Genomic DNA, 19,084 nt, shown 5'->3' with positions numbered 1-19,084 from the left:
ACCTTGATTGCGAAGAATTCGGGATAAGAGGTAATGGAGAATGCTTTAGTAACTTGCGATTTTCTTATGATATTGCCTTGCTTAGTAATTCAGGGCAGCAATTGCAATGCATGCTCACTGACCTAGAGAGGCAAAGCAGAAGGGCGGGTCTAAAAATTTATCTACAGAAAACTAATGTTTAACAGGCTCGGAATAGGATAGCAGTTTACGATAGGTAGCGAGGTACTGGAAGTGGTAAGGGAATACATCTACTTAGCGCAGGTAGTAACCGCGGATCCGGATCATGAGACTGAAATAATCAGAAGAATAAGAATGGGCTGGGGTGCGTTCGGCAGGCATTCTCAGATCATGAACAGCACGTTGCCATTATCCCTCAAGAGAAAAGTGTATAACAGCTGTGTCTTAGCAGTACTCACCTGTGGGGCAGAAACCTGGAGGCTTACGAAAAGGGTTCTACTTAATTTGAGGATGACGCAACGAGCTATGGAAAGAAGAATGATGGGTTTAACATTATTGGATAAGAATGGAGCAGATTTGGTGAGGGAACAAACGCGAGTTGATGACATCTTACCTGGAATCAAGAAAAAAGAAATGGGCATGGGCAGGACATGTAATGAGGAGGCGAGGTAACCGATTGTCATTAAGGGTTACGGACTGTATTCCAAGGGAAGGGCAGCGTAGCAAGTGGCGGCAGAAAGTTAGGTGGGCGGATGAGATTAAGAAGTTTGCAGGGACAACATGGCCACAATTAGTACATGACCGGGGTAGTTGGAGAAGTATGGGAGAGGCCTTTGCCCTGTAGTTGGTGTAGCCAGGTTGATGATGCTGAAGATATATATATATACGTGCAGGGCGTTTCACGTAACGTAAACCAAAGACGTATCGACATGGTGGGCAGGGGTCACTGTCCCCCTGCCCACTTGGTAGATACGGCTATGGTTCAAGTAACGTGAAACAACACCCTCTATATATACAATGGTATGAAGTGACCAGTAAAATAATATATATGTGCAAAAGACGTACACATACGCATGTGCGTCTGTTTTTAACAGATACTTCGAAACTCAACAGTGCTCAAGAAGGCTAAATGTTATTCAACAATAAGTTAACAGCATTTAGTCAACGACTTTATTGTTGTGAACACTCAACAATAGCTCAATAATACTTAGTATATAAGAACAATATATTAACAGAGTTTAGTCAACGACTATATAGTCGGAAACTGCTCAACAATGACTGAATAATACTCAATACAATTCTACAATACATCAAGATAATTTAGTCAACGACTTTTTTGTTGGGAACTACCCAACAAATTTATTGTTGAATTATTGCTCTGTGGTTTCAATAAATATTGAGGTACTGTTGAGAGGCTATTGAGTCAACAATTCATCAATAGTATGCCAACAACATTTCAACAGTCGTTTTATAAGGGTCGTGCTCAGCAGCCCAACACCATCGCCACTGAGAAACCACGGCGTTTTGCCTTATGGTTGCAATCGGTCGCGAAATATGAGCAGCGTTCTTCGCAAACACCAATGAAAGCTCTCCTTAAAGCAACTTACAACCAATTTTCATGGTAGCTACTTTTTTTATTGCAGTTGCAAGCATACCAGTCATAGTGTGGAATCATGGAGTGGTAACGCGGAAAACACCGTGAAACATCTTTTCTAACAATTTTCCGACCAGCAGTGAGGATGTAGTCGTTCACTGGAATCATGCTAAAATTGTGATAGGTGAGCGCGATAGCGATTATACACTCCAATTAGTTGGGAGTCAGAGCAAAAGTTCGGCAGTAACTCTGAGAATGTATTATTTTCTTTACCAAGTCGATGTTCCTTTGATTCGTCTTTTCCAAAGTGTTAAACTACTTCTGCGATAATCGCTAGATGTTTTTGTGGCTTCCTATCCGAAGACTTTGGTATTCAACCAGTCAAAACGAAACTAATCGGATCGAAAACAAAACGGCGCTTTTAGACAGGATACGCAGTTGAGCGTGTTGCCGTAGCCATGCGTGCGCTTTTCACTTCCGAAGCACAGAATAAATGGCAAGTATTTAAAGGGAGATTAAAGTGAAAAATGATTTCTTCTGCATCAGTAAATTACCGTTCTAGAACACCAAAAACACCGCTCTTACAACGATAAGACGTTTGGTGAGCCAGAAAAAGCGCAAGAACGAAATACGGGTGGCGACGCCTACTTATGTACCCGCACCTGGGAGCTATGACGTCTTGAATTTTGATGGCATCTTCTAGGGTCTACTAATTATATATAGCGGTACAGATTGACTACATTGTGTTCTAAAGGCAGCAAATAATAAAGATGGTGAGTTTCGGAAACCTTTATTCAGCCAACGCGGCCCAAATGCGAAAACATACTTTGGAATCCCTGAAGTCACGCTGACGTACCGGCGCTGGGGTTTCGGCGCGAAATTCAAATACTGATACTTAGACCTTCATTTTCTCATCTTATGATCAAACTATTTTTTTTAAATGACTGCCTGCAGGGTTCTCAAACAATGCTTCATTAGTCTTAACTGATTTATTGTTTCGCTTTAGTGTCCCTTTAATGATATAGCAACAGAAAGTTAAAAATTATGGGGTTTTACGTGCCAAAACCACTTTCTGATTATGAAGCACGCCGTAGTGGAGGACTCCGGGAATTTCGACCACCTGGGGTTCCTTAACGTGCACCTAAATCTAAGTACACGGGTGTTTTCGCATTTTGCCCCGATCGAAATGCGGCCGCCGTGGCCAGGATTCGATCCCGCGACCTTGTGCTCAGCAGCCTAACACCATAGCCACTGAACAACCACGGCGGGTAACAGAAAGTTTAGCAATTGTTATGTTGTATTTAATAACAGCCGACTTACGTATAGTTATCTTATAGATTACATCCAAAGTGTTAAGATTTTACCGCCAGGCTTCCCCTCTTACTGGTTTTTGAGACTTTCTTTGCTAATTTAAAATGATCAGTCTTGTTTACATCGCGAACAGCATGCTGGATGCTATCACAAGTAATCATGGTCATTTCAGTTTCATCAACGTCTCGCAACACATTCCGGACAGCTGTCAGTCCCTTTAAAGCGATTTCTCCAGCGTGGGAAATGTGCAATATATATATATATATATATATATATATATATATATATATATATGCAAGCACGATGCTGCCTTGCCGTGGGGCAGTTTTCAGTGTAGGCAGTGCTATCTTCGGAAAAAGGGCAGACTGTCTAACCTAAATTTTGAAAAGCAGCTTCTTCCGAGAGTGAACAACTGTTTTGAGAGAATTTACCCTTTGCATCATTTTACGCGGTAATGTCAATATTCTTTTTTGTATAGTGTCTTGTATTTGAAGGTATCTGGAAACCGGCGAAGCATTTTCGTTACTATATCGTACTATACTCCGATACTTTTATTATCTGGGTATTTAGTACTCAACCTAATCAACTTATTGCTAAGTATTTAGTATTTTATGCTAAATAGGTTCCTTGAGTATCTTGTCCAGTGATACTCGGACTGATACTTGGACCGTGTGGCTGCTGGCAGTTCTTGCGCCACTGCTAGGGAGACCTAGCTCATGTGTGTTTTGTACCACATGTAAGGCCACACACTGTGACGCGAAATGCGCCGGCCGCCATGCAGTCTCACAATCGCGTTTCAATCGCTGACTGCTCTACATGTCTGAGACGAGTACGCTTGTCTGGAGGCTGACGTTGACTAACTTGTTCAACCGCTGTAGATGACAAAAAATTCTAGAGTAGCATGACGCTGCAAATTAAACCAATGGGAGTTTCTCGGAAAGCTCCAGTGTTTAGGAAACAGTTCTCGTGGTTCAGGGTCGAACCTGGGGCCAATACATTTCTGAGGTAGTGCTTAACAATGTGTGCATGCCATAAGGCTAGGAGGTGGCAGTGCGAGACCCAATAAATAGACCGGTGTTTGAGCAGAAATCAGGAACTTTCCACGTGGAAATGTACGCCGTATCATCGACTCAGCATTGACTTTGATCATTTCACTCACGAATGCAGTCGGCCGTTTCCGATCCAACCGACTTACAATCAAGGGCATTTCACCCGGGCAAAATTCACCAGGGCAAAGTTTACCAGGGCATTCTCAAGGCGGTGAACTCAGACCAAAATTTGAAGTGGCCGGGGGTTGTACCGGACCCTTGTAATCCAGCCATGGAGGCCTCAGCATGGAATGGTGTTCCTGAGCTCAGACTACAGTCGTTTAGTGGCCGGGGCTTGTGGTGGACCCTTGTAATCCTGCCTCAGGAAGGCCTTAGCATGGAATGATTGAAATTAACCAGACCATAGCCTGAAGCGGCCGGGGGTTTTGGCGGACCCCTGTGATCGAGCTACACGGAGGCCTCAGCATGGAATGGCGTCCTTGAGAAAGTTAACCGTACTGTTAGGGCCGGGGGCGTTTTGTGCGCCCCTGTAATCCAGCTCATTGGAGGTCACAGTGCGGAAGTCAGTCCATCTCGTAAGTCGGTCAAGGGAAAGGCCGACGACCATTCATGTAAATGTATGTAAATGTAAAATGTAAATGTAGAATGTAAAACGTGTTCAGAGTTTCTGTCTTTATTGTCACGCAGTCTGTCGTAGTATATCATCGCGTTTTCTTTATATCATTTGGCTGGCATTGCACTTCATGCGATATTGTACCCTTTCCATTTCTGTCTTGCAATTTTGCACCGCATTTCACTGAAGACCGTTTTACCGTCGAGATGACTCATCGATGTTACCTATTTTGTTACTTTTACCACCTGTGCTTAGCTGTATCAAGTTTTTGTCACATGCTCATTTTTCTTCAATTTGTCCCCCCCTGCAATAATGCCCTTGTGGCGCTGCAGGTACTTGTATAAATAAATAAAAATAAATAAATAAATTCATGGTCCAGAGGTGCCTGAACGATGCGGATGGTGGCGTGTTCGTGTAATCCAGCCTGGGTGGAGTCGCGGCCTCTGGATCTGAGCTCTCCCTACCTCCTAGGGGTGCGTCACGGGCAACGTGTGAGTGGAGTCGGATGCTCGCACGGCTAAGTGGGGGAGCTCTTGCCGCAGCCTGGAATGGGAGGGCTGGGGTCGCAGAGAGGGGGAAAACACGACGCCCAATATGTTTCGGCACCCGGCAAAACGCGCGGGATGTCTACCCCCACCTGCAATCCCGGTGCAGGGAATGTGCCCAGGTGAGCAGAAATGGCCTCAGCTGCGGCAGGGCTGGTCAGCTTAACAAGGGAAACGGCTGCTGGACCCTTGTCAGCGTGGGTCGTTTGGACGCGACCCATGCGGCTGAATTTCTCCCTGCTATCTGCAGCTCGAAAAAGGGTAAACCCTGCACCAGGCTGGACGTGGAGCTACCGGAGTACTGACAGGGAAGTATTGTGTTCGTTGTGGCCTGGATGTCTCTGGGCCCAACTGTTGATGCCGGGACAATTCCTGGCACAACTCTTGCTGCAGGTGAAGCCTGTAGCTAAACATGCCACCGGTAGCCCCACGTTGTCATAAAATGTATGTACCCTGAGGGTACAACAAATAAATAAATAAAGGTGAGATGCGGTACCGTGTCACGGCTCGACGATTTCCCGCATCTGGTGGGGAGTGCCGGGACTGTGACTAGCATCAAGTTTAGGTTCATAGCCTCGCACCACAGGTATTCCCCCTTGTGAGTGTTATATGGGTAGCCCCAGGTATGATCGGGGCGTTGAAGTCACCCGCTATCATCAAAGGGCAGTGGCGTGCTAGTTGCATGGTTGTGGTGATTAGGGCTTTGAAGCGTTGTCTTAGGTCTTTGGGGCTGCTGTAGACATTTAGAATGAATGTACTTTCGCGGTTCACTGGGCTAGCGATAATTTTTATCAATATGTCTACGGCTTTACTTGTAGTCATCTTGATATGATGATTGATGTATGCCAGCTTGCTGCTAATCAGTAAGCTGACGCCCCGTCTTTTCTCTAACTTCATTATGGGCCTGTAGGCTGACAGCGTGATGTTAGATGTTAGTCTTTCTTGTATAAGTATAACGTGTGGCTTCTCTGCATGTGAGCGAATATATTGTTGCAAGGGAGCTCTTTTGGGAAGGAAGGATGTGTCAATTCCATTGCCACATGCATCCTTAATGAGTTAGTTTGTGTGGCCATCGTATTCCTGTTGAGTTGCTGTGCTAACTCATAATGGGTGCTGGCTGACACATGTCCAATTTTTTGGTGTGTATGCCTCAGTGATTTTGTTGATCAATCTGCTACCTTAGGGGAAAAACAGATCAACAATCAAAACTTGGCCTGCATCACCAGTCGTGTGAATGCATGTAGTAGGACGAGCATATTTGTTCCTGTAGTGAATAATGGTGCTCTCCTGGGCACATGCTGATGCACCGGAAAGTCTGTCCCAAGTACCTTTAACCAAATATACACGTGATCAATGGAATAGACCACTCTACGAATGACGGACACAACACAAATTTATTTGTGCCTTTAAGAAAATTTCCTTTGCCTGGGCGCCTTATTCAATTTGATTGTGGACTGCTACGCGCAAATATGCCCAGTGAAAAATAAGGTAGGCAGTATATGCACGACAGTCCACAAGTTATTTGAGAAAATCGAGCAGGCAAGCGAGTTTTGCTTCATTAAAATACCACCAAACTTGTCTAGTGTGCGTCAGGGGCAGTGTACTATATACCTACCACTTGTGGTGAAATGTACGCAGAGCACACGGGCCAGTAACTAAACATGTGCAAAAAAAGTCATATATTTTAATGAGAAGACCAGTATGCTAATCGGACGTGGACAGCGTTGCCGCGATAGGGCTTCAGGCCAGATTAATATCGTCCATCTGTTTACACTTAAGGTGAAAAATTGACAATGGAAATCGGTGAGCATGAGTAAGACGTGTGAGCAAGCCCCCATTACGAATGCATGAAAACGGCATCCTTTGTAGATCACAAGGTATATAAATTAGTGTGTGCCTATTTAGTTTTTCTACACAAATACTGTTTATCGTGATTTTATGCCTTTGGATTACAACTCACATATTCCTTCTGGCAAGAACTTGTTCCCAATATAAGCACACATCGAGTGTAATTATTTTTAATTCTTCTTTCAAGATAGTCAGTCGTTACCACCGGTCATGTTGTATGACCTCCCTTCACTACCTGTGTAAATTTTATCGACGAAAGTTTTATGAATTTCGTGGGAAACTCAAAACGACACAACCAATTTTACCTAGCGGATACGGCTAGTTCTTATAAAATGCACAAATATGGCGACAGGTGTCTATCGGCATAGTGTAGCAATAGTGGATTCAAAGTAGCTTCGACATTACTGCAATAGTTCAGCTTTAAAGTCGCTACAATTCTTAAGACCCCACACAAATATAGGTTCACAACAGAAACATGCTGGTTCATCAACCGTAAATTTTACTTCAGCAGTCACAACATAGGCTGCTTCACGTAGCTAAAACGCTAGCTAATACCTAGAAAGTATCTGCACAAGCATACTTAGGTAGAGATGCTTATAGACCAGCATAAAACCATAAGAGTTGCAGTGCATATGGTGTTCTAGACACTAGTGTTTCGGTAACGAATATGTTTAGGAATACATACATTGCTTTTATTTCATTTAACTACTAATCTAAGTCTTCTTAATAGCATTATAATTTATATTTGCTGGCGGATCATATTCTGACCTGAATAGCACCAACCAGAATAAATAGAAGATTGCCCACTGTGCTGAGCAAATACATGAAAAGGGACCCAAAGTAATCGAAATACATCTTGACAGCTGTAGAATTAGAGCTTGTTGGTTGATTATCACTTTTAAAGGTATACCAGTGCCCAGCAGATGTTATTTGTGTTGCTGTTGAAATGAAATTCATTTGATGAACAACATCTCAATAACTAGTAAACGCCATAGCAAGAGCAAGCAGACAATTTCGCACGATGTGCGAAATTCTGTATTTTAATGATATAGCATCAATGGACTGAGCTTTTTACCAACTAACTATCGGGTCTACGCTGTAGAGTAAAAAGTGAAAATAAAGGAAAGCAACTGGACACAGTCTTTGCTACAATGCCTACTTGCATGAGTGAAGATAACTTAAGAAGAACATAAAACAGTGGAAAGAAAAAAAGCAAGCTTTGTAGAAAACTCCTTACTATTGTAGTAACTGCCGCACAGTGAGTAATGGCATTTTAAGGAAATTCATTTAAGGAAATTCAAGCTTGTCACACAAGTCCAAACCTCGCCAGCGGCCTTTATTAGGGGAGCATGAAAGAAATAATTGTGAAAATAGCGCAGAAAGTTGGGCTAGTTGGTGTTGATGCAGCTGCTGTGATATAGTTATCAGCGCGAACAACAGCTACGTAAGAAAGGTGGGACAAGACAAAGGGGTTGACTTAACTGGCAAGCTTCATGCAGAAAAACATGCAAGGAAACCACCATATGCGCAAATAAATGTGCAGACATATGCATAAACGAATGTACCACGATGGTGACAACCACATGCGCAATGAAGCCAATAAGCACCCACAAGTCATTACAAATCATTCACCAGGTTCTTCTCAAGGTACAACACTTCTTTATCAGTGGGTGCCAGTGATAGAGTGCTTATGCATTCATGAGCAGGTGTTGAAATGCAACACACCTCAAACATTTCCCTACACAACTGCCTGGGCAACCGACTGAGCACTTGCGTGTTATGAAAACGGGGAGCATTTACGAGTACATTTTCGGCAGTGGTCATCCAAACCGGAAGCGCCTGCTAGAGCATTTACAGCGTTCCGGTGCCCCCTAAACCGGTCATTGAGACGCCTGTCTCCTTGTTCAATGTAGCACTTTCTACGGGGAAGTGGAATCTTGCATACCACCACCACATTGCAGGTAACGATGCATGTGACGTGCTCCTTAGTGCATGTACTTCGACTCCCGGCGTTCTTTACCAATCTGCACATTCGTGCGAGCCTAAGTGGTGCTGAAAAACAACACCTACGCCGCACTTGTTCGCCACCTTTTTTAGGCGGTGGGGCACCCCGTGTACACAAGGCAGAGCCAAAGGGCGCCCACTGGGACGGGGGCTCACATAGGTAGTGTCATTGACTTTCTTGTTGTGCTAAGTGGCGTGGCTTTGCTGTTAAAAACGTTGTCGATGCTTTTGATGCGTGAAGTAAGAGTTAAGCTCACACATTAGTTGCCAGTAGATGGCCGCATGCAATTCTTCGATATTCGTAAGATTCTAAATTATAGTTTCCTTTGTAGGTTGGACGTACTCTCTCACAGCAAGAAGCCCTTGCTTGACTGCCGCTTGGCGCACTCTAAATCAAAAGATGCATAGCTCCTAACTGCTTGACAGTTGTTCTGGTTAAATCTTGTACAGCAGATTTCCTGCAGCACTGAACAATAAGTGAGCTGTTTATGTGGGGCCAGGAACCCCGACGACACCTCGTTGTCAGTAAGTTGGAGCCTCATTAAAGAGGTAAAAGCTGACCTGGCAGCCGCTCGGTGCAATAACGAAGATCCTGTGGGCACCCTCTGGCTGTGCCATACGCACACTAGGTGCTGACCGCTAAAAAAAAAAGGTGGCGAACAAGTGCGGTGTAGGTGTTTCTTCAGCAGCACTAAAGCTCACAAGAATAGGCAGGGTTGGTAAGCAACTCCTGGAGCCAACGAATACGCACTAAGGCGCTTGTCCCCGCTTTGTTAACTGCAATGTGAGAGTGCTATACAAGATTCCACTTCCCTGTAGAAAGTTGTATATTGGGCACAAAGGCCGCTGCCTAAATGAGCGGCTTACGAAGCACCAGTACGCTATCAACGCTCCAGCAGGCGCTTCCCGTTTGGCTCACCACTGGTGTACTCGTAAATGCTCATCGTGTTTTCAAAAGGCGCAAGTGCTAAAACTGTTCGCTAGGCAGTTAGATGGCGAAATATTTGAACCATTTCGGATTTTAAAAGCTGCTGATGAATGCGTAAGCGCTTCGTCATTGGCACTAACTGATAAAGAAGTGTTGTACCTTGAGAAGAACCTGGTGAATGCTTCATAATGACTTGTTGTGGGGGTTTAGCGGCACTGTGTTGTTCCACTTTCTTCCGCTAGTCTTCATCGCGCTAGTAACAATGTCACAATAATTGTGAATATCAATGTTAAACAATGGAAAGCATGCTGCATGCTTAGACATATGACATATCTGGCCCATTACAGTTAGACTCCTTCCATGTGCAAAACTGTGTACTAAGCAAAAATAACATGCACCTTGGAAACAAACGATTGATGTAAGAAAAGATACCAGACATCAAGACATGTTAGATCTAGTTTTATATTATAGAAAATAACGTATACGTAACATCTACAAACACAAATAAGTAGCAAGGTAACTAAACTTTAACAAATGTTTCGCCTATTTAGTAACGTGCGCTGAGTAATATGTGCACAAACTTATCCAGGAATGTTACCGAGGTCCTACTTTTGGGAACACGCACACTTCAGTCATACATGACCCGACCATCCGACTATAAGCCGTGCTACTACAGCCATAGCCACCGGGTACCTGCATTTCTGTGTGTTCCTTCCTGACGAGGACACTGTGGTGGCTCACAGCATCGCCACTACAATATAAGTTCAGCGTTAATTTATGCAGTGGCACTTCAAAGATGTCACATTGGGAACACATGCAAACAGCACCTAGAATGGTAAAAAAACAATGTTTTCATCGACGCAGGATAGAAACAGAGCACAAGATCGAAATTACTGATAAATGTCGTGATAATAGGGGCCCCTTTATGACAGTAAAGCTTTCAATAGACTCCAGCAACAGTAAATCACAAAGAAATGTTTGTTTACGTAACGATTAAGTTTTTCCATCACTTAGGTAAAGCAACTTTGCCTTGTCATGTTTAGTGCCGCCAAAGTTATGTGAACACACCTTGTCTCGAAACGTAAGCTGTAGTTGTAGCAAGCTGTGATTGCCTCCACTTTTTGTCCAAAACTGCTGGTCAGTCGAAAATTGCGTAGGCATAGATTATTTACAACCTCGAAGCATATGTAAGCGAGGAAACGTTGTTTCAGTAAGAATCGGTAAAAAGGCAGATGGGTCGTTTTTACGCAACTTCAGCAGAAAAGCGGCAGCTCGCACACATGATGAATACCACTTGCTGCCAAACCTAATCTCTCTCATCGGAAGGAAACGCGCATCAAGATTTTCAATTTCCCATTAGACCAATAAACTTACCCGACAAGCTTCTGTGAACCAGCGCTCAGCAAGTACCAGCACAGGTGTCACTGTCCTCGTGGCCGTTCTATTTCTTACGATTGCAAGGCGCTCTATGCACACACGCGAAGCATGCACAATGCACGTCTAGTTAGCAAGCACGATTACTTACCTTTTAAATGGTCCGACGCAGTGGAAAAGCACCCTCCAAGTTGCCGTTGCTGCTAAGTTACTCACAGCGTACATGCCGTTGCGCAGCCGGCGAGCAGAGGTACGCTATTATTACGCAGTATTTCGTTGCAACATCCACCGAACTTTCCACAATATCCAAGGACAATGGGAACGCACTCCACGGCATGAAAATCGTTGGTTCATATTTGCCTGCCGCGCCACGCATGCGGCGAGTTTGCAGCGAGACACAAGCTATTTTCTGCCAGTTTTTCGCACGCGAACTAATCCCCTTTCACTACATCAAACACAAAAACACGATCAAACAAGCACATCATAAAAGCTTGCACAACCGACCCGCACGTTGAAAACGGAGGAACAGGATTGATGGGTGGATGCTATGAGCGACCCTTTAAAACAGGGCGGTGGGTTGTGCTACCTGTAGACTAGTGAGGCTGTTGTGGCCTCCATGATGCGTAAAATATTAACCAGCAGGTTTTCGTTTTGTACATTGTTGCGCTCAACTACATATAGAAGTTGCAATACAGAAAGAACCATCGCACAGTCTATATTCTTCAGTATACTTTAGCGCAGAAAAAACCTATGTGAGGTATTTTGGATCTCCAGTAGCTTCCGCCGCATGCAGGAAACAAAACCATGGCCTTTGAGATCTGGATATACTATCCTTAGGAGGCCGTCACTGGGGCGTGATTTCAAGATCTTGGAGTTCACTGAGCTCTTTTGAAGCCCATCCACGACGCCTCGCCCTACTGCTCTTGATATCTGCGCCGTTAATTTGTTTTAAATAGTTTGCTGCTGTCGTCAGCCTCTGCTGTAGCATTAAAAACTTGTTGACATGATCTCGGAGGTACACACGTGCAGTGTGCGATGTTCCCATGCGCGTTTTGCCTACTTCAGTGGGACTGCGCCTAATCTATGAGGATTTATATTCAGTGTTATTCAGTGTTATTCAGATTATTCAGTGTTATTTTTTTCTGCCATGTTTTTTTCAATTTGTTCAGAAGTAATGAACACGTCAAGCATTTCATATACTTTCGTGCAAATTTATAAGTAAGCTTTCTTTTGGTATGGCTCTCAATCAAACAATGTTAGCATTTTATTCTGTCTTTCAGGTATTTTGCGTGTCATTGTTTTTGCCATTACTAGTGAGTTTTCCCTTTTTATAGTTCTCATGACTATGTCATACACGTCGTCCAATTTTGTGCAATATCTTAGTGCACATATCAGGAGCTCGTCTACATTTAGGTCTTGAGGACGTTATATAAAAATCTTGTTTTTATATGTGTGTACTTGAAATTGCCTTCGCGTTTTCTAGCACATTCTTTTGTTATTTCACCATCTGTGAACTTTTGTCTTTAGTACTCTTGTACATGTCATGCACCTCTCACTTTTGCTCATTTTTTGAGCGTGTATCACACCACGTTGTAAGAAAAATCTCTTTTCGGAAACGAAGTCAATAAAGCGAGACTAAACATCTGTTGTGTTGGAAGTGGAATTTTTTTTATGTCCCGGCACATGCTGGTATAATATAAGTATGGGCAAGACTGCGTGCGTGCCAACGCATAGCCCACGGCGCACCACGCGCCAGCTCGCAAGCAATGCCAATGCGCGGCGTAGCGCGCGTATTGCTTGCGAGCTGGCGCGTGGCGCGCGGTAACAAGCGCGCTATAAAAAAGAAGAAAACACGCGCCGCTTACGGGTAAAAACAAAAAAAAAATGAGCGGCGCGCGGGGCAAGGGGGAAAGGGAGTGGAGCGGGTCGGCATAATAAAAACAAAAAGGAAAGAAAGACGTTTGGGAGAAAAGGTGCCGCGCGGCTCCTGTTGCTGTTGCCATGACAACGTAAACAATCATGTGCGCCGCCATTTTGCTTAATGCGTCGCCCATTGGTTAGGGCCGTAACTGAAGGGGACCTTGGCGCTAGCGTCGAAAGAGCGTCTGCTCGAAAACGGCCAATGGGATGTATACGGAGTGTCCCCCCCTGGTTTGGTCGTGTACTATAGCAGCATTGTAGCTATTCTTGCTCCGGTTTATCATTATGCTGTGTTGCGGCTGATTCATCGGCACAAGCCAACCAGCCCAGTGCTTGTGAAGCCCACAGTGTTTTTCTGTGTGCAACTTCGCTGCCAGTCGCGATGTAGTGTTGCGTGAAGTGATAGTGATTTAATATTGGCCCAGTCCGTGCTTTAACCTGCACACTGCACAAGTAGCGTACAGCTGTTCCTGAAGACATCACCACGCCGAAGTTTTGTCTGTCTCCAAATTATACTAAAAGGTATGTTCTTTTCTACCATTCTTCAAATACGTTATTTTGATATTATTTTCTTTTCAGTTCCCTATGCCACATTCTGGCAGGCTATTAAAAGCGCGAGCTGTAATGACGTGAAACGTTTCGAGAACCATTTTATTACACACTTGAACCATGCCGCTTCATGCGGTTCCCTTGAAGTTATTATGAGCACGAAGAGTACAAACACTACGTTTTCAAAGTGGTCACGGTTACTTAACGTGTGGTACATAATATTTTTAATAATAAAGAAAGGCGTCAGGCAGGGTGACACAATCTCTCCAATGCTATTCCCAGTGTGTTTACAGGAGGTATTCAGAGACCTGGATTGGGAAGAATTGGGGATAAGAGTAAATGGAGAATACCTTAGTAACTTGCGATTCGCTGATGATATTGCCTTGCTTAATAACTCTGGGACCAACTGCAATGCATGCTCACTGACCTGGAGAGGCAAAGCAGAAGAGTGGGTTTAAAAATTATTCTGCAGAAAACTAAAGTAATCTTTAACAGTCTCGGAAGAGAACAGCAGTTTACGATTGGTAGCGAGGTGCTGGAAATGGTAAGGGAATACATCTACTTGAGGCAGGTAGTGACCGCGCATCCGCATCATGAGACTGAAATAATCCGAAGAATAAGAATGGGCTGGGGTGCGTTCGGCAGGCATTCTCAGATCATGAACAGCACGTTGCCGCTATCCCTCAAGAGAAAAGTGTACAACAGCTGTGTCGTACCAGTACTCACGTACGGGGCAGACACCTAGAGGCTTACGAAAACGGTTCTACTTAAATTGAGGACGACGCAACGAGCTATGGATAGAAGAATGATAGGTGTAACGCTAAGGGATAAGGAAAGAGCAGATTGGGTGAGGCAACAAACGCGACTTAATGACATCTTAATTGAAATGAAGAAAAAGAAATGGGCCTGGGCAGGACATGTAATTAGGAGGGGAGATAACCGATGGTCATTAAGGGTTACGGACTGGAGTCCAAGGGAAGGGAAGCGTAGCAGGGGGCGGGAGAAAGTTAGGTGGGCGGATGAGATTAAGAAGTTTTGTTGATGGCCGGACAAGCTATTTGTCCGGCCGTCAACAATTTGAGCAATGCAATGAGCACGTTTCTGGCACATTAAATGTCACATCCGGTGTGCCCCAGGGATCTGTCTTGGCACCAATATTATTTTTGTTGTTTATAAATTACCTGGCAATCAACATTAAAGCAAATATTAGGCTATTCGCAGATGACTGCGTACTGTATAAAGAGGTCAAAAGCTACAGTGACCAAAATGAGCTAACATTGCCCTGAATGAAGTAGTAAGTTGGTGCCTAACTGGCAAATGGTGATTAATACAGACAAAACAGTTGCAATGACAATAACAAAAAAGAAAACAAGCTTAGCATTCTGTTATGGTTTTAATAATGTCGCACTCCGAGATGTAACCTTGGTGTAATAATAACTTCTGATCTCAGCTGGGCAGCTCACACGGAAGCTATAACCGCGAAAGCAATGAAAAAATTGTTTTTCCTTAAGCGGACGCTGCGGCACGCTGACCGTGACACTAAGCTTTTAGCGTACACCACACTTGTCCGACCGATTAAAGAATACGCCAATATGATCTGGTTCCCTTTCACAAGTAGCGGTATCGGCAGGCTTGAAAATGTGTGGCGCAAAGCGATTAGATTTATTTTTAACCGCTATCGATGCCTTGATTCCCCGACAGAATTTCTACGCAGCGCAGGTTTGCCCTCACTCCAAAGTCGTGCTAAAATCCACCGCCTGAAGTTCTTATATATGCTACTGCACAACTATTTTAAGATAGACCACACAACATACGTTGAAACTAAACAAACAAGGCAACTACGTCGCACACATGATCTCACCCTACAAGAATATGTGTGCAACAACAATACATTCTATTATTCTTTTCTCCCTAGATCCATTCGGGAATAGAACACCATTGACCGACTTATAGTCGAACAGCGAAGAATTGATGATTTCCTTGAGATGTTACATAACTCGCTTAATACGTACTCATCAACCTGATGTCATTTATTTGTACTCTCTATATGATTAGTTGTTTTTTTCTATTAGCATGCTTGTCAATACTCGTATTCATACTTACTGTTGTATCTATATTTTTCCTTCTTATTTGTGCTTGTTTAGGTTACCTACCCTGACAATTACTATTATTACTGTTTCTTTCTGTACCCCACTCCTGTAATAACCCTGTCAAAGGGTTGACAGTATGCTGAAATAAATAAATAAATAAATAAATAAATAAATTACATGACCGCGGTAGTTGGAGAAGTATGGGAAAGGCCTTTGCCCTGCAGTGGGCATAACCAGGCTGCTGCTGCTGCTACTGCTGCTACTGCTGCTGCTGCTGATGATGATGATGAAATAATATCTGATCACGAACTAATTCATTGCTCTTTCCTACTCAGGCTGTACAGGATAAGAGTTAGTGAAATATTGTGCACGTAGATCAGCACTCCAAGACCAACTTTGGGCAGTCCAGCGAGCCAAGGAAGCCGCACGGGAGCCTCCCAGTGGCCATCTAGGCGGCCCCAGGCCCGGGCCTCCCAGTCACCGGATTCCAAATAAAGTTATCACACACACACACACACACACACACACACACACACACACACACACACACACACACACACACACACGCACACGCACACACACACACACACACGCACGCACGCACGCACACACACGCGCACACACACACGCACACACACACACACAGTTTCACGCCTGCGAGCTTAAATAATAAGGTTTGAGTTCTTTTTTGTCTTACTTGTTTAAAGCAGACATCTGTTTATCGGACAGTAATACAGAGCTAACTACTACTCACTACCTTTTTGTTTCAGGATAGAACGCCCAGAATCGCACAGCAACAAGCTCATTGAAGGAAACGTATCCATCATAGCTAAGGTGCAACTGCAAGTAACGCCCAGAATACTGAAGCAGCTGGTTGCGTACTCCAGGGTAGTGTATCGTACTGCTGCCGTGTTGTAGCGACCCCTGTTTATCGTAGCTCTACCGACGTTACTATTGAGTAGCGTGGCATTGTTGGCGGGCTGCAGGCACCTGGTAGAGCATGGCGACCAGGCAAGGACGAGACGATTTCTGGTGCGAAACTTACACCGTTTATTCAAAGGTTGGTGAAAGATCGTAAGAAGAGAATGAAATGATGAAAGTACATTTCGGAGCCCTTTAAATCGGATCTCTAAAATCATGGGAGGAATCTTGCTCCCGTCGATGTCACGTGACAGGCACAGAATCTGGTTTGTGGGTGGTCTCCCCGCCTCCGTATATACCAAGCCGTACACGCTCTTGCTTTTTTTTCAAGGTGACGTTGGTTCTTGTAAAGGGCGTCCCGCCACCGTAGATACCAAATCTGCAGCAAGGAATGAGCGTCCCGCCTTTTAATATACCAAGCCGAAGGTCTGGGAATGTAGACGCATTTCCTTTCTTCTAGGCGACCTTTGTTCGTGGAAAGGGCGTCCCGCTACCGTAGATACCAAGCCTGCAGCAAGGAATGAGCGTCCCGCCTACGGATATATCAAGCCGCAGGTCTGGGAATGTAGACGCTTCTTCCTTTCTTCTAACTCAGGGAAGACCCGGCTCCCATCTCTGATACTGCGGAGTGAAGCGATGGCGTAGTGCGCACTGTTCAAGAGGCCACCGAAGCTGTGGAAACTGAGGGGGACAACGAAGCGGTAGAAAGGAGATTAGTTAATCTCTGGAAAGAAAAGAAAAGACTGGAGGACCGACTTCGACAGAAGAACTGGGATCGAAATATCAGGAAACGGCGGCTTTAAACAAGGAAATTGAAGAGCAGGCAATCACGCTCACGAAGCGAAATTGGGGTAACGTCTGGAATCAGATGGAGAGGAATATGAGTACCGCGGGGACGTGGCGACTTCTTCGTTACCTCTTAGATTCGGACAGCACAAAGTCAGCGTCCAAACAACAGCTGCAAAGAATGGCGCATCAATGTGATGGCACTAAGAAGGAACTCTTAGAAGATGTTATGAATAGGTACATCAATCTCGCCGGACCTGATCCCCTCCCGGACTACGGAGGGGAGAGAATCAGGAATTAGACGCCCCGATCTCCCTGGCTGAGGTCAGACCGGAGGTTAATCGGCTAAGGACTAAGTCAGCGGCAGGGCGGGACTGAGTGAGCAACAAAATGCTCCGCAATTTAGACGACAGCTCAATCGGCAACCGCACAACGTACATGCAGGAGTGCTGGGAGAAGGAGACGATACCACAGGAGGGGAAACTCGCCAACCTCATTTTCATTCCCAAGCCGGGTAAAAAACTGGGCTACGAGAACCTCAGGCCTATATCGCTCGCCTCCTGCGTGGGTAAGCTTATGGAGCACGTCTTTCAGTCGCGGCTCAGTAGGTAGATGGAGGAAAATGGACTCTATCCGGACACCATGATCGGTTTTTTATCGCAGCTGTCGGCTTACGACGTGAGGCTGCAGCTCAAACACCAAATTATAGACAAGCAAACGCGAGACACGTAAGTTATCGTGGGGTTAGATGTGGCAAAGGCATTTGACAACGCGAGGAACGTGTCCATCTTGAAGGAAGAAGTATTTTAATGATTGAAAATGTAGAGAGGTCGGCCGGATAATTGAGCATCTGGCCTGCTACTCTACGTAAGGGAAGGGGAAGAGGGGAAGAAAAAGGGTCACAATGGGGGATGATAATGGGAGGAACGAGGTGAATGACACATTACACAACTGGTATCACAGGCGTGAGTCCAGGCCCGTGTCACCTAAAAAACGTCTTGAAGAATTTGAACTCACTCAATGTCGGGAAGAGAGTGTACGATTACATCAAGGACTTTCTTACCAACAGGAAAGCCACTCTCAAGATAGGGGAAGAATGTATAAAGAACATTGAACTGGGTTACGTGGGGACGCCGCAGGGCTCGGTTTATCACCTACCCTCTTCAACATTGCAATGTTGAGACTCCCCGAACGGTTGGCGGAAATTGAGAACCTGAACCACACTGTATACACGGATGACTTAACACTGTGGACAAACAAGGGCAGTGATGGGCAAATTGAAAGCTCCCTGCAAATTGCAATTGACATCATCGAGGAGTACCTGAAGGCAAAAGGACCTAAATGCTCGGCCGAAACATCGGAAGTACTGTTCCTGATTGCCCCCGGAAAACGGCGGCTTCACCAAAAGCGCGAGGCGGGCATCCAACTGTACTTCAACGGCGCAGAGATCCCCGCGGTTGACAGTATCCGCGTCCTCAGGCTGAGGATTCAGGCAAACCGGAAAAAATTATTAAACGCTTGCTAGGTTAGAAGCTAGTTCAGATCAAACGTGTCGTCTTATCAGACGAATAGTGAACAGGCACGCTGGGATGAA

Source organism: Dermacentor andersoni, chromosome 5, assembly GCF_023375885.2.
Source record: "Dermacentor andersoni chromosome 5, qqDerAnde1_hic_scaffold, whole genome shotgun sequence".
Taxonomy (NCBI): Eukaryota; Metazoa; Arthropoda; class Arachnida; order Ixodida; family Ixodidae; genus Dermacentor; species Dermacentor andersoni.
Note: the sequence above shows the minus strand (reverse complement) of the source record.